This window comes from Myxocyprinus asiaticus, chromosome 45 (assembly GCF_019703515.2).
Source record: "Myxocyprinus asiaticus isolate MX2 ecotype Aquarium Trade chromosome 45, UBuf_Myxa_2, whole genome shotgun sequence".
NCBI classification, from domain to species: Eukaryota; Metazoa; Chordata; class Actinopteri; order Cypriniformes; family Catostomidae; genus Myxocyprinus; species Myxocyprinus asiaticus.
In genome coordinates, this window is record NC_059388.1 from 2220573 (window position 1) to 2234578 (window position 14006).

At 40.2% G+C, this 14006-nt stretch overlaps 1 long non-coding RNA gene across 1 annotated transcript; it reads right to left on the reverse strand.

Annotated features, from left to right (window-relative positions):
* Positions 1 to 1827: 1827 nt before the first annotated feature.
* On the reverse strand, positions 1828 to 9743 carry LOC127435357 (uncharacterized). The gene is made up of 4 exons (XR_007896186.1): positions 6552 to 9743; positions 3771 to 3917; positions 2742 to 2857; positions 1828 to 2488 (listed from the first exon to the last, which is right to left on the reverse strand). It is a non-coding gene; the product is annotated as an uncharacterized LOC127435357 (long non-coding RNA).
* Positions 9744 to 14006: the final 4263 nt, after the last annotated feature.

A 14006-nucleotide genomic window follows, 5' to 3' on the forward strand; every position in this document is an offset into this window, starting at 1 on the left:
ATATATTAGTAACTGGATCATTCTGGGTTAGCTTGGGACATAAGGAGGATGTAACAATGACTTTGCAAATTGGTCATATAATGGTAATTAAATTACAGGCCTGTGACTTTGCAGTTACATTGCCAATTAGTAAGTCATAAAATTACCAAAAAGGTTGAATAAGTTACTTAACTGGTACGTCGTGTGTTAGCAGGGATACCAGTACATGTATAACTGATGAGCAATTAATCAGTATGGACACACGCTGTATATGTCTGTTGATGGAGCATCGATCAGACATATTTATAGCAGATTCCAAACAGTTACACCTGGGGTCCGTTCTTCATACCTCGCTTATTACATCCGAGATCAAATGACACATCCAAGATGACATCTTCGTGCTAATCATGATCTGGCTAATTAGGTTCTTCGAACACACCTGTTGTTTATGATTAGTATCGCTGGATTGAGTTGTCTGGGATAATTGCGTGTTCATGTGTTGGTTTAAAAGGGGATATGTATCGATAGTAGAAACCTTGATCAGCAACGCTGCTATTGACTGCTCACCATGGCCAAAGAGCGTGCCCAGTTTTTCTCCGCAACAGAGCAAGTGCTATTGCTTGAAGGTTATGCGTAATTTGAAGGTTTAATTAAAACGCCAGGGAACACCTCAAAGTCTGCAAAAGCCAGGAGAGAGGACTGGCAAAAAGTAGCAGACAAATTAAATGCGTAAGTGGTGACCATGTTAGATGTTTTTATCACTTATTACAGTATATATTTTTGTATTTTAATAATTTAATAATTACTTTGTTTATCATCTTTAATGTCAGAGCCACCATGGGACCCACTAGAACATGGGAACAAGCAAAAGTGAAATACAAGAATATTCTACAAAATGGTAATCTTTACTACTTATACTTTTCTTAGTCTCTTTTAAAAAGGCACTGTTAAATGATGTGTTTGTCTGTTTATAACAGCAACCAAAAAAAAAAAAAACAGGTGGTGGTCCTGCACCCCCACGTTATACCCCGGCAGAAGAGCAGGCCCTTGGGTTGAATGTGAACCGACCCATTGTGGAGGGCATCCCTGGGGGCAGCACTTCCTTAGACCCACATCCAGGGACCAGTAGCAGAAACACCTTCATTACTGGTAAATGAGCTTTCAATTTTCTTAGTACACTGTAAAATAATTTGTTGCTGCATTAAATTAAGTATAATCCAAATGGCTGTTACAGTCATTTCAACTATGTTAAATCTTGATTAGTGATGAATTGCTTTAACTTAAAGTGAACTATTAACTCTAACTTATTTAGAGTTAATGTAAAAATATGTTGCCATGAGTTATTGATCAAATTTTTTTACAGTGGTTCATTGTAATGACATTGTGTTTACCCCTTTTGTGCAGTTTTACATAATACACCACCACTTTTACCTGTTCCCAAGCAAGTGCTGGCTGAAGCATGTGCAGTAAGTGGACTTTTTACATCAAAAGTGAAGCACAACACTTTGTAATGCCCATTTGTTTCTATTGCACAGGACAGTGAAGAAACCCTCTCAGATGACTGTCCTTTGGAGGAAGTACCTGTAAGTGCATAAATAACTTGACTTAATTTATATATACTCCTGTACCTATTATTTCTGACTGCAATATGAGTTACAGGAGTCCACATCCACAGAAAGGCCCACAGAAGAGTCTGCACAGAGAAGTGATACAGAGGTGGGAGATGTTGTACTTTTCCTTTTTATTTTTGTTGCATGAGGCATGTATTGTTCATTGTTTTGTCCACAAATGGCACAGGGTGACATCCGTTCCCTATATAAATGGAGTCTTCAACACAAAATAAAGAATTTTTCCCTGAAAAAACAAAAATTAAGGGGAGAAATAGAACTTAACCACTTAAAGAAGAAGAAACTGGCATTAGAGATAGAGTTGCTTCAAAAGGAACTTCAGAGTAAGTGCTAATACACCATTTCACACAGAGTACTATTGTTGACCTTACATAACAATATGTCTTATTGCAGGCAAAAGATGACTGATTACTGATTACTTTTCTTTACAAAGAATAATTGAAATAAAACTCTCAAGGGACTGAGTATATTTGTCTTGTCTTTTATTAAACTTATCAAAAATGGTGTTCCACAATTCTGTCTCATGCAGCTCTGCCACTAGGTTGGTCCAAGTGCACTGGCTGGAGGTGATCATCAGGCTCACCTCCACCACAGGGGTCCTCTCCTTTCTGATGGTGGCAATGTTGTGTAATACGGCACATGCAACAATGTCGCAGGCCCTGTCAGGTGCAACTTTTCAGACACTGAAACGGCCATTGAACGGCCCTTTGGGGACATCTTCCCTTTAGTTGCCCAAATGTCATTTCAATGCATGTCCTTGTCCTGGCTAGAGCTGCATTGTAACGGGGTTTGTGGTCCGGGGTTTGGGTCAGGGAATGGCGTCATAAAATATTGCCTGCAGGCATAGCCCCTGTCTCCAAACAGGATCCTGTCATAATCACCTGTATAATGGAAAAATGCAGTTCTGTTAGGCCCAGCATAAGTGTATGTAATACAGTGACCTTGACATCTATATTTTCCCTTACCATGTTCAAATAATGTGCATAAATGTAACTCTCACATTTGTGATATGGCGCACAGAGTCACACACCATCTAAGAGATTTTAGTCAGTCAACTGTATATTTTTGTAACATTCCTTTTTTTATTTGATATATTACTAATCTGGAATATTAAGAATCCTAATAGTAACTTACCTGCACATTTACACTGTGAACCCCCTTTCGGTTCACAAAATCCCCTTCATTGGGGCCTGGTGGGGCCTTGATGGGGATGTGTGTGCAGTCTATGGCACCAGTCACACTAGGGAAGCCTGCGGGACACAAGTCATACTTATCGGCATGGTCATGATTGCATGATCTTCATTAACAATTTTGAATGAACCTGCAATGGCAAAAAAAAATCTGTTTTACAACCTGGGGCATTAAGTAGCTTGGAAATACCACAAAAACCCCTAAAAACTGCTTGAGTGCCAGGTAAACTTTGCGAATGGCACGACAGACAGCACTTTTCACCAATTTCTCCGCATCTCCAATAGTGTAAAGGTAAGTGCAACTCAAAAAGAATCTCAGGGCAATGCACACAATTTGTGCTGTGGTTAAAGCCTGACTCCGTGTCGAACATTTAATATGTGGTTCCAAAAAATTAATGATGTAAATGACACCCTCACGAGAAAACCGATATCTCTCAAAAAGTATAGGATCGCGCTGCGCTAAAGGATCCTGTCTATCCCGCAATATGCGATTAATTTGAAAAGCTCTGCAAATTATCCTTGCACCTTCCACAACAGGTTGCTGTTGTAAAAACGGACATAACATGGATGTTACAGACTTCCCATATCACCTCAGCTTATAAAGCCGCAATCTAATCTTGTTTACATGAAATAAGCCTGCTCCCGATCAGGTTTAAGCTTACGGACCTGTTGCTATTACAGCAAGTCCAGGATGAGCGTCGAAGAACCTAACAATCCAAGATCATGACAAATCGTCAATAATCAAATCCAGCTAACTGAGTTAGCGACGTATGAAGAACGGACCCCTGAGCAGATTTTTCCGAACCCAAGCTTCGTTGATGAGGCAGCATTTTACAGTAAACACAGGTCATATGCTAGTCAAAACTAACATTTGCATACTCGTTTTGTACGACATTTAGATTTCACTCAAAATATTACAAACTGGTTGATTTCAGTCTGAGTATAGATCTGTAAGTAAGAATAAATGACTTACTCAGAAATTATATCCTCTGCTGGATCAAGTCGCTCTTCAAAATGCAACTGTTCATCATCAGAGTTGCACTCTTCTGAGGAAAATGTGAATTCTTCCTCACTTTCCAGGATCATCTGGAGAGCTTCCTCACGTGAGTAATGGTGCCATCTTCCAAAAGCAATGGGAAATCAGTTAATCTGATGAAGCTTGATGCCACTTTTATAGCATTAATGGGGGCATTTACCATATTTGTAAGGCTCATCCCAGGTCATTATCATATGAATAGCGTGCTCTGCTAATGGGTGTGCCTAGAACAGCACTAATGAGATGAGACAGAAAACTGTACCTCTCGTTAGTTTCAAACGCATCACATAATTTGAAAATATTTGTTATGGATTTGAATTGGTTCATTTTAAAGTAGACATTTCAAGGTTTCTATAGACATATTTACATGTCTGTGCGGCAATTATACGCTGAGTTTCATTTAAGTTTTGTGTCGTGCTCCAGACAAAAGTTAACAGAGATGGAGACAGCAGAAAGTGCATCCTTTTTGTTTTCTGTATTTTACAAAAGCACAGCGTTTTGTTTTTATTGTGAGTGGACACAAATAAAAGCAGATCCTTTACAGTTTTGAATGATGTCTTCCTCTTATCTGTATGACCATAAATGACTGAATATTTTATGTCATTGCCGTTGTTATAAGAAAAAAACAGTGACCGCTCCTATGCCTCCATCAGCTACAGAGGGATAAAGGTATAGTTCACCCAAAAATGAAAATTCTCTCATCATTTACTCAGCCTCATGCCATTACAGATGTGTTTGACTTTCTTTCTTGTAGCTCTAAAATTCACTTAAAGGAAACACAAAAGTAATCTATATGATCTGTTAGCATTTTGTTAGCTTTTAACTTGTTGGCAAAGCTTTTTGGGCAATCTCTTTAGAGATGGGATGCTTCTCAACATAGATTATGTTGCGTGCCATTTGTGCATTCTTGAAAATTGTGCCCAATTTCTTTGCACTTCCCACATACACTTTCTTGGCATTCTTCAGCTAATTGCCCAATTTTCCCACACTTTCTACAAAGTTTCGGCATCCCTTAGTAATGGATGTAGCCTCTGTTTTCTCCCAACACTATCATTGATGGCAGATGTTTCAGGCCCTTTTGGGAAAAACTGGAGGATTTGGACAATTGTAGCTGGCGAAATAATGTCCGAATTGTTAGAATTCCTGAGCATGAAAAAGGCAGAGATATGGTGAAATTCCTAGACAACTCTTCCCAAGTCTGCTTGACATAACAGGCCACAAGCTGGAAATCAAGCAAGCTCACAGAGTCCCAGCTTGGAGATCGGCTGAGGGAGACCGGCCCCGATCAATTCTGGCCAAATTTCTGAGATCATCCGATAAAGATGTCATGTTGCGTGAGGCGAGGAGCAAAGGAAAGCTTTCTTGGAAGAGTCACAGCATTTTCTTGTTCCCAGATTTTGCGAATTCGACAAGAGAGAAACGTGATCAATTCAAGGATTGCAAGAAACTCTTACATCAATGGAAGATCGCTTTTGCTCTGATGTTTCCGGACAAATTGAGAATAGATACTAAGGATGGCCGCACAATATTTACATGCCCACAACAAGCATTGTCTTTCATAGAGCCAATGAGGTGAGTAAACCATTTGGTGACTTTCATATGGCCCCCAAGTGAGCTGTCTCGCTGTACATACACTTGACTGTCTGAGGAAGCTGGGCACCATTTTTGTTTCTTTTTGTGTTGGTTCCACCTAGCAGCTGGAGTTTGTTCTGTGTAGTAACACTCCTTCAAGAAACTTTTGCATCAATGAAGGGTCACTTTTACACTGAAGTTCCCAGCCAAATTGAGAATAGATACAAAGGATGGTGGCAAAATATTTACATGCTCACAACAAGCGATGTCTTTCAAAAAATCTATGGACTGAGGAAGTCATGGTGTGTTTTTCATGTGGCCCCCAAGTGAACTTGACTCACTCAATATACTCTTTACTGTCTGAGGAAGCTGGGTGCCTTTTTTGTTTCTTTTTGTGCTGGTTCCGCCTAGCAGCTGGAGTTTGTTTTGTGGAATAACACTCCTTCGATACAGTTTTGAGAATGAATCTACACGTTCTTTGTGTTTATTCTGCCTATTGGTTGGAGTTTGTTTTATATTATTTTCTGTTAAATAATTCTGTCTAACAAAATTTGTATAGAAGCACCGGACATGAGCAATCCAAAGGCAAAGTTGTTGCGGGGACTCTCGTAGGCGTACATGGACTGTTTGAGTTTAGAGGGATGGACGCCGGTTGGCATTGTCGTAGGTGGGGTTAATGCGCACACTTTTCTTTTTTCTGTTTGTTTGGTTCTGGGGGACGTTTGGGGTTTGATTGTTGCACTAATGTTGGAATGTGGTCTTTATAATTTTACTGTTGACACACAACCTATTTTTTCTAATATGTCAATGTCAAATGTTAATATGAGTGGACTGTCTCTCTCCACGTGGAATGTGAATGGGTTTGGACACTCCATAAAAAGAAGGAAGGTTATTTCTTTTCTTAAACATAAGAAATATGATATAGTGTTTCTTCAAGAAACACATCTTTCCCCGCAGGAAGCTGAACATTTTTAGAAGATTTGGGGTGGACATGTTTTCTTTAGTGTTAGCTCAAGTAAGAGTATGGGAGTCATTACATTGATAAATAAGCATCTACAATTCAAATGTCTCAAACAAATTAAAGATAAATTAGGAAGAGTCATTATATCAGGAACACTAGCAGATTTGAGTAAAGATTTAGATTACATTTATTTGATGAATATAAAACAGGAATGTAATGTCTCTCTTTGGCGTAAGCTCCGTCTTGCGGTCCGAAGTTGTTGTACTGGGAACCATCAGATTCTGCCGGAGATAGGAGGCAGGGGCGAGGAACCTACCCCCGTGCAGGATGGGACACAACTGGTGGTGGTGGACGTTGCCGTGTTAGCACACTGAAACAGCAATGTGATAGATTGTGAGCAGACTTATAAAGCAATGGCTTACATGTGATTGGCTAGGAGTTACCTAGCTAATGGTGCAATGATGTGAAGCTGCTAGTCTTTCCACTAGAACTATGCTGCACTTACATTTCTATCAGGAAGACTCGCAGATTTGAGTAAAGTTCTAGATTACATTCATTTGATGAACATAAAACAGGAATGTAATGTCTCTCTTTGGCATAAGCCCTGTCTGGTGGTCCGAAGTTGTTTTACTCGGAACCATCAGATCCTGCCAGAGATAGAATGCAGGGGTGAGGAGCCTACCCCAAAAGAGAGAGATAAAATACTACCCCCAAAAGAGAAGATTCAGTCAGGTTACGAACCAGGTCTTGTGTTTGGCGTTCAATCTATAGAAAAGAAAAGGAGATGTGAAGATATAGAATTGACACTTGCATGAAATATTCCGTATCCCTGGCATGGTTGTGCAATACCTTTGCAGTAGGAAAAGCCGTGCTTGCGTTTACTGATGGCTTTTATGATAGAGGGTATGATAGATATTTTTGTTGGGGATTTTTTTTGTCCTCGAGTGTAATTTGTCCTTGAGTGTAATTTTTTGTCCTTGTCCTTGAGTACAGTTTTGGGCCCTCCATCAAGGAGCCCCATTGTTGTGCAGACTCTTTGCAAAAGATGAACAACGTGGTATGAGGCTCTATGTTAGGCTAGCATTGTTGTGCAGTATCTTTGTTGAAATATAAACAACATTTGATTATGAACCCTCCGACGAGGGCAGCGTTGTTTGGAATATCTTTGCCGAAAGATGAACAGCATACCGTAAAGCCATACAATAATGGCGACATTGCGTGCAACACCCTTCATTGAAAGAAAACAACATTTGACTATGAACCCTCTGACGAGGGTGGGCGTTGTTTGGAGTATCTTTGCCGAAAGAAGAACAACGTAGCGTAAAGCCATACGATAATGGTGACATTGCGTGCAATACCTTTCGTTGAAAGTTATCCCGTGTAGGTTATAAGCCTTCCGTCGAGGGCGAGCTAGGCTTGAGCAGTACCTATGCAAAGGAAAACCATGCTGGGATTGTGGAAGCCTTAGTGAGTGGATGTGGTTATGTGGTGTCCTTGCAGGACAATAGATGGCTTGAATTTGATAAGCATGGGAAAGATGTGGATGGGCAGTGAGGCCCCCGACCACCACCAGATAGGTATGAAAACTTATGGCTGAGGAGGCTTGAGCATGTGTAATGATTGAGGGTTGAGTCAAGTATATTTCTGGAGGATGAGGAAGACCAGCACCCGAGCATCTCATTGTGGTCTCTGGTAGTCCTTGATGAGCAGCCGTAGTGGTTGCACCAATTCTAAAAGAGTGCCTCGAGACTAGGGGAGGGGTTGCATTATTTGAGGGATCAGATGCGAATTGTGAACTAGTATTCCGAATATGCAGGGGGTATTGGGCAGGAAGAGCTGGAGGTTATAGATAATGTTATGCTACAACTGCATCCCATGTGGTCTGTTTTGGAGCATTAGAGAAAAGAGGTGAAAAGAGCGTGGGCTGGGCGAGTCCTTTCTGCATGAGTTTTAGCAGAACCTAAGGGGAGGTGTGAGGGGTTTAGACCAGCAGAAGGTTCAAAAGGTGGGCATGAGATTATGCTGGCGATGAGAATGCTGGCGAATGGAGATGTCGATGGAACTCCTGAACGAGATAGAGAGTAGCGATTGAATTGAAAACCTGGGAATGTGCTCGCCTGAGAGAATGGGTTACAGTTGGTGCTCTGCAGAGCATGTGAGCAAAGCGGAGCAGTGTGACACTCCGCTCAATAACCCGCTCCATGCATGTGTGCTCCGCTCAGCCATTCACGGCCCAAGCTCACGCTCACCATTAAAAAAGCGTTCGCTCAAATCCCACTCCGACATTAAATTTCTCTGTAGTATACTTGGTTCCAAGCACGTACACAGGGGGTAGCTACAGCGGCCCAAGCAACTGCCCCTTTGCCCACATGGGCTGAGGTGCCCCTCTGGGTGAAATATAGACTATATGCTGACAATTATTAAATAATCAAATGATTAGTAATGTATACATCTGAAATTATGTGATTGTACTGTTGTGTTTTTGTATATAAAATCTTGTTGTTTATTTTGGACTGGTTTACAACTGCTGTAAGATAACTGGGTCTACCAGACCTTCATTATCATTTGTAATCAGTCAAATATTTCTCGTTAACACATATGTCATCAACATCTTCAAATAATACCTTAAAAAATTTCAGTTCTAAATTACCATTATTTACTTTGAACAAGTCATCAAACATGATTCTACAAGTGATAAAACATATGTGCATTGGCGTGGAAACTCGCATACGTGCAAATTTGCGCTTTTCAGTTTAAACTGGACCCGAGTGATACAACTGACCCAGAAAACCACAATCTTTTCAACTTTAAAGTTTGTTCGAGTCATTTATGGCAATAATGAAAACATGGACTGGTACCAGGAAAAATATTGCAGGTAAAAGTGAAATTCATAATTGTTCTTCAGTTGTCTCCACGGAATGATTATAGATTTGATACATTAATATGTTTCTGATTTAATGCTATCAGGCTTTGGGTCTGTAAATTAAAATGAGCAATTTCTCATCCTAATTTTGTGTTCAGTTTTAAAGGGTGTATTAACTTATCCAGAAAAGAGCAGTGAATGTTTTTCTCTTTTTCAGTGTTGTTGCTTTATTAATATTCCCTACAATTTTATATGTACGAATCATATGCAATCTAAAGGACTGTGGTTATTTATATAATAATTATTATATTAGTAGATAGCATGTGCCTCTTTGTTTTTTCTTGATATTTTTAAAGCATTATAAAGTGAATCTGGACTTTATATGCGTCAAAAGATCATGCGTTGTGCATGCGCTCTTTATATGTACAGCAGGTTTTAACCATGGACTTAACAAATAAAAAATATTTGTCCTGCATAAAGTGAGATTTTGTCCAATATATATATTCTTCGTTTAAAAAACGTTTTTTTTTTCTAATGTACAATCATTTATAGGTTTTTTCCTCTGCGCATGAATGCAGCAAGCGATGTATTAAGGTGTGGATTTGGCTTTGGGAAACTGACCAGCAGTTATGTGCCACTTTTCCCCAAGCAGAAATCGAAAGCAACAGGCGGTCGATTAGGCTAAGTGAGATAATTCCGCTATAAAATTCTCTATGCGAGAGCGGAAATCTTTACCAATCAAATGCTCAACTGTACAATTAGAGGCAAGAAAAGCAGAATGCTCTGCCTGCAAATTAGGACACTGATCTGCAAGATCATACATGTTTATTGGTTTTGATGCAGGGATTTTTTGTGTGTGTTCGCCAGGATTCAAGGAAAAATGCTTTGCCAGTATACAGTATTATTAATCTTACATATTCAATTGAGGGGGCTCTAACGTTCGCAACCCTGCAGAACCGGGCCTGTATCTAGCTGACAGCTGCACTGACATGATGGCAAAACAACAAGATACCTTACTTATCTATTAATTTATTATCGAATAGTAGTGTAGTCTGCTAGCTCACCTTTTGCTGTGCTACCATGTTCATGTAGCACATCCTTGTGCTCTCTGGCAATGTGACATGTACGACTCCAAAAGGAATATTTGCTAATTCTCACAGTCTCTCCTCTGTCCACACTCCCTTTCGATTTCCTCATTCTTAGCTTTGATTTATACTTTGCATTTATTTAGGTTATAAGGTTTGCAACTTCACTAAAACAATGTTAGAGCTCCATAACATCAGGCATATAGCATATTTTGCAGATTCCCAAACCAGCAAATCACGTAGCGCATTCTGGATTGAGCGAGCGGCACTGAGCGGCCTGAGCGAGCAGAGCGGAATCTTCAAAAAGGCGCTCTCCGCTCAGGTGAAATTATCAATGCTCTGCTCCACTCACATGCTCTGCTCAGGACCTTTGTAGGGCGTGCATGCATGAAAAGGGAGGTTTCAGGGTTTCTGAGGTCTGATCAGTGGCGGTCATCAATAGATACATTGTCAGAGTGTTATCGACGAAATGGTAGCGTGAGGCGAGAGATTGAGCGGCCTTGATGAATGGTGTGCATATGAAATGAGTTTGCCCAAGGGGGTGGGAGATTGAATGTGAAACTGGAGCTTGGGAAGGAGGAAATATGAACTAATGATAGAGAGGTGGGGAAGCTTGCATCTGTGGGAAATAGAGCATAATGGCAAAAAAAATTGAGGATGTAGAAGTTTTTATTTTTATTTTTTATTAGTCCGTAAAACCAGCAGACCATGCATGGTCCATGACATGCAGCTCCAGTGGACTGAATTTAGGGATGTGTTTCAAGAACTCCAATCCAGCACTGTGATGTCCAGAGGAACGAATCCTACTGCCTGCTGCTAGATGAGAGCTGCCCTGAATGCAACATATTTTTTTATTATTTAAAAATATATATACACACATTGAATAGAGCGAAACGAAAACATTGATAACTTTAAAATCAATAAAGCATTTGGCAACATAGTTGAAGAAATAACATAAAAGCATTAGGAGGGAGCTATGACTTACCAGCAGGAACAGAAATTAACAGTAGCAAGATGAAAATAATGAGCACTGGTTCAGCACAGGTTTTATCCAATGATTGCCAAACCTAACTTACCTGCTACTAAATGTAACATCCTCAACCACAGCACATTAAAAGTGAACAGCATCATACTGAAATGTGTTGATACTTAAATTAAAAATGTAGTTAGGCTGACATGACTGTTAAACTCATAATGAGCTTTGAAATTTGAAACATTGATAAAGCCCCAATGCTTTGAAAATCCCCATAGATTGAAACATGGTCCAAACAAAGAGTTTTATGAAGACACATATGATTCAAATTTCTGCACTTTAATGATGCCTGAACGAGTAATAAAATGTAAATATGCCATGAAATAGGAATCAACCCTGGTATGATCTGATCATATAAGGCGCAGAATGCATTACACTGGTAATGAAATTATCTGATGAAAAAGGGAATGCAGTGTGGGGCCTACCACTAGATGTCAGAGGCACACCACAGCAGTGGTGCTTCCGATGAGAACATTGAAGTAGACTTATAGAGTAAGAAAACCCTGCATTTTCCAAAGCGGCATTAATTAGTGATGGGAAGATCGGATAATTTTACTGACTTGGATCTTTGAGTCTCGTTCAGCAAAATGAACAAATCTTTATTCAAGTCATTTCATTCATTTGAGCAGAATTAAATTAAAATTTTAAATTTTCAGTAGCCAAATCCCCCCAACACGTCTACTTATGCAAACTTTGATTATAGTCCCAATAAGGAAAAAATGATAATGCAGCCAAGGACAAATTATGAGAAGCAGAAATGATCAGTTCACCTTTGGAATCCTCCCGTCGGAATCGTTCGCTCCCCCGTCAAACAACTCTGACTGATGACTCGAGAGGTGAACTAATAATTTCTGCTTCCTGTGTGTGTGCATAGCATATACGGCTGCCATGTTACAAAAGAATGAACGACCCGGTCAAGAAGACTCGAGAGGTGAACTAATCATTTCTGTTTCCTGTACAGCGCCTAAGCAGTTTTCACATAACAAACAAACAGAGGTTGCACAATGCGCATGCGTGGCCAACACAAAATGAACGAATCACTCTCTGAGACTACTGGTTCTTCTGAGTCACATAAAATATTCGTTCAAAATGAAATGGAGTTAATTAACAGAGGTTCGGGAGGAGCATGTTAATTTTAATCCGACAAATCACAGCCCATGAGCAGGAGTATATAAGCTACTGCTTACCTGCTTCCTGTGACAACTCTCCTGACATGAGAGTCTTTCCGGCATTCGGCCCCACCCATTTCCCATGAATAGACCCAGGCAGACAGATCATCGGATACAACTTCCCTGCAAAGCATTCGGCTCCACCAGAACAGGCCTTCCATCCAAACAGTCTCGTTATTCAACAGAAGCTGCCACAGCAGCTCTTTGTTTTTTAGCAGTATTGACGGCTACCACGTTTAGTGTTTTATATATTATTACTTATTTTATTATTATTTTTTTTTTTACCCTGTCTGTCTTTCTATGCTCCATTCGACGAAGCAGTTAATAGTGCGAAGTTGCTGCCGCAAACTGGCTGCTCCTGCACTTTCAAAATGTGAAACAGCTCTCTGCGACTGCTCATGTGTTCTATTATCTAAACTTTCCACCCGGAAAGCAGTACAAACTGCCTCCGCAAACAGGCGTCCTTCCGGCTTCATGCCATTAGAATTCAATTTTATTTGAAAGCGAAAGAAACAAAGATTAACTATTCAATCCAACCACCATTTCAACCCCCCAGCATTTTTAATCAGGTTCTGCTGCACAGGTGATGCCCATCAGCCTCATTACCACGCCACAGCTTGTTTAGAGGGCGTGCTCTATCTAGCGATTGTTCGTCATCTTCTAACATGAATATCACGATTGTTTCTCCCTCCAAAGTGCCCTTCGGAGCGTGATTTATTTCATTCTGAACACAGGGGCATCATGCAACACAGAACTCCCTTCAATCGACCGATAATCTAATGACAATTCTTTTCAAACCAACGCAGACATCTTAATGCAACTTTGCTGCCGCGCAGCACTCGATCTGACCATTCCACAGCCACTGCAGTTATACACAGCCTCTATCCGAACAGACACGAGCCGAATTCGGCTCCACAAGAAGCGGATCATGTGCCGCATTCCAACTCATTCATAATCATTCTGCAACGTGTCTCGCTTCCTCTCAGCATTATTGACATATATTGACGTATATTGTACAGCAGGGGGCACTCATACTCCTAATGAGCGAATGACCACAAGTGTATCCTTCAGTAATGATTGCAAGTCCATTTCTCCTGCATATCTGCATGCAGTACAGAGCCAAAGCTCTTATTTCTCTGATTTTTTATGCTGTTTTTTTTCACATTGTTTACTAAGATGTACTGTATTTCCCAGCACATATCTCCTGCATTTCTGTATGCAGTGCAGAGCTGCAACTCAATGCATTCCTAGATAATTCACACCTATTGCTATGCGATGCATTTCCTATGCAAGAAGTATATTGTACTACAGGTGACAGTTATACTCCTGAAGAGCAAATGGCCTAAAGTGAATCCTTCAATGATGATTGCAAGTCCATGCATATCTGTATGCAGTACAGAGCCAAAGCTCTTATTTCTCAGACCATTTAATGCTATTTTTTAACATTACATCTTCATAAACACTGTATTCCCTAGCACATGTTTTCTAAA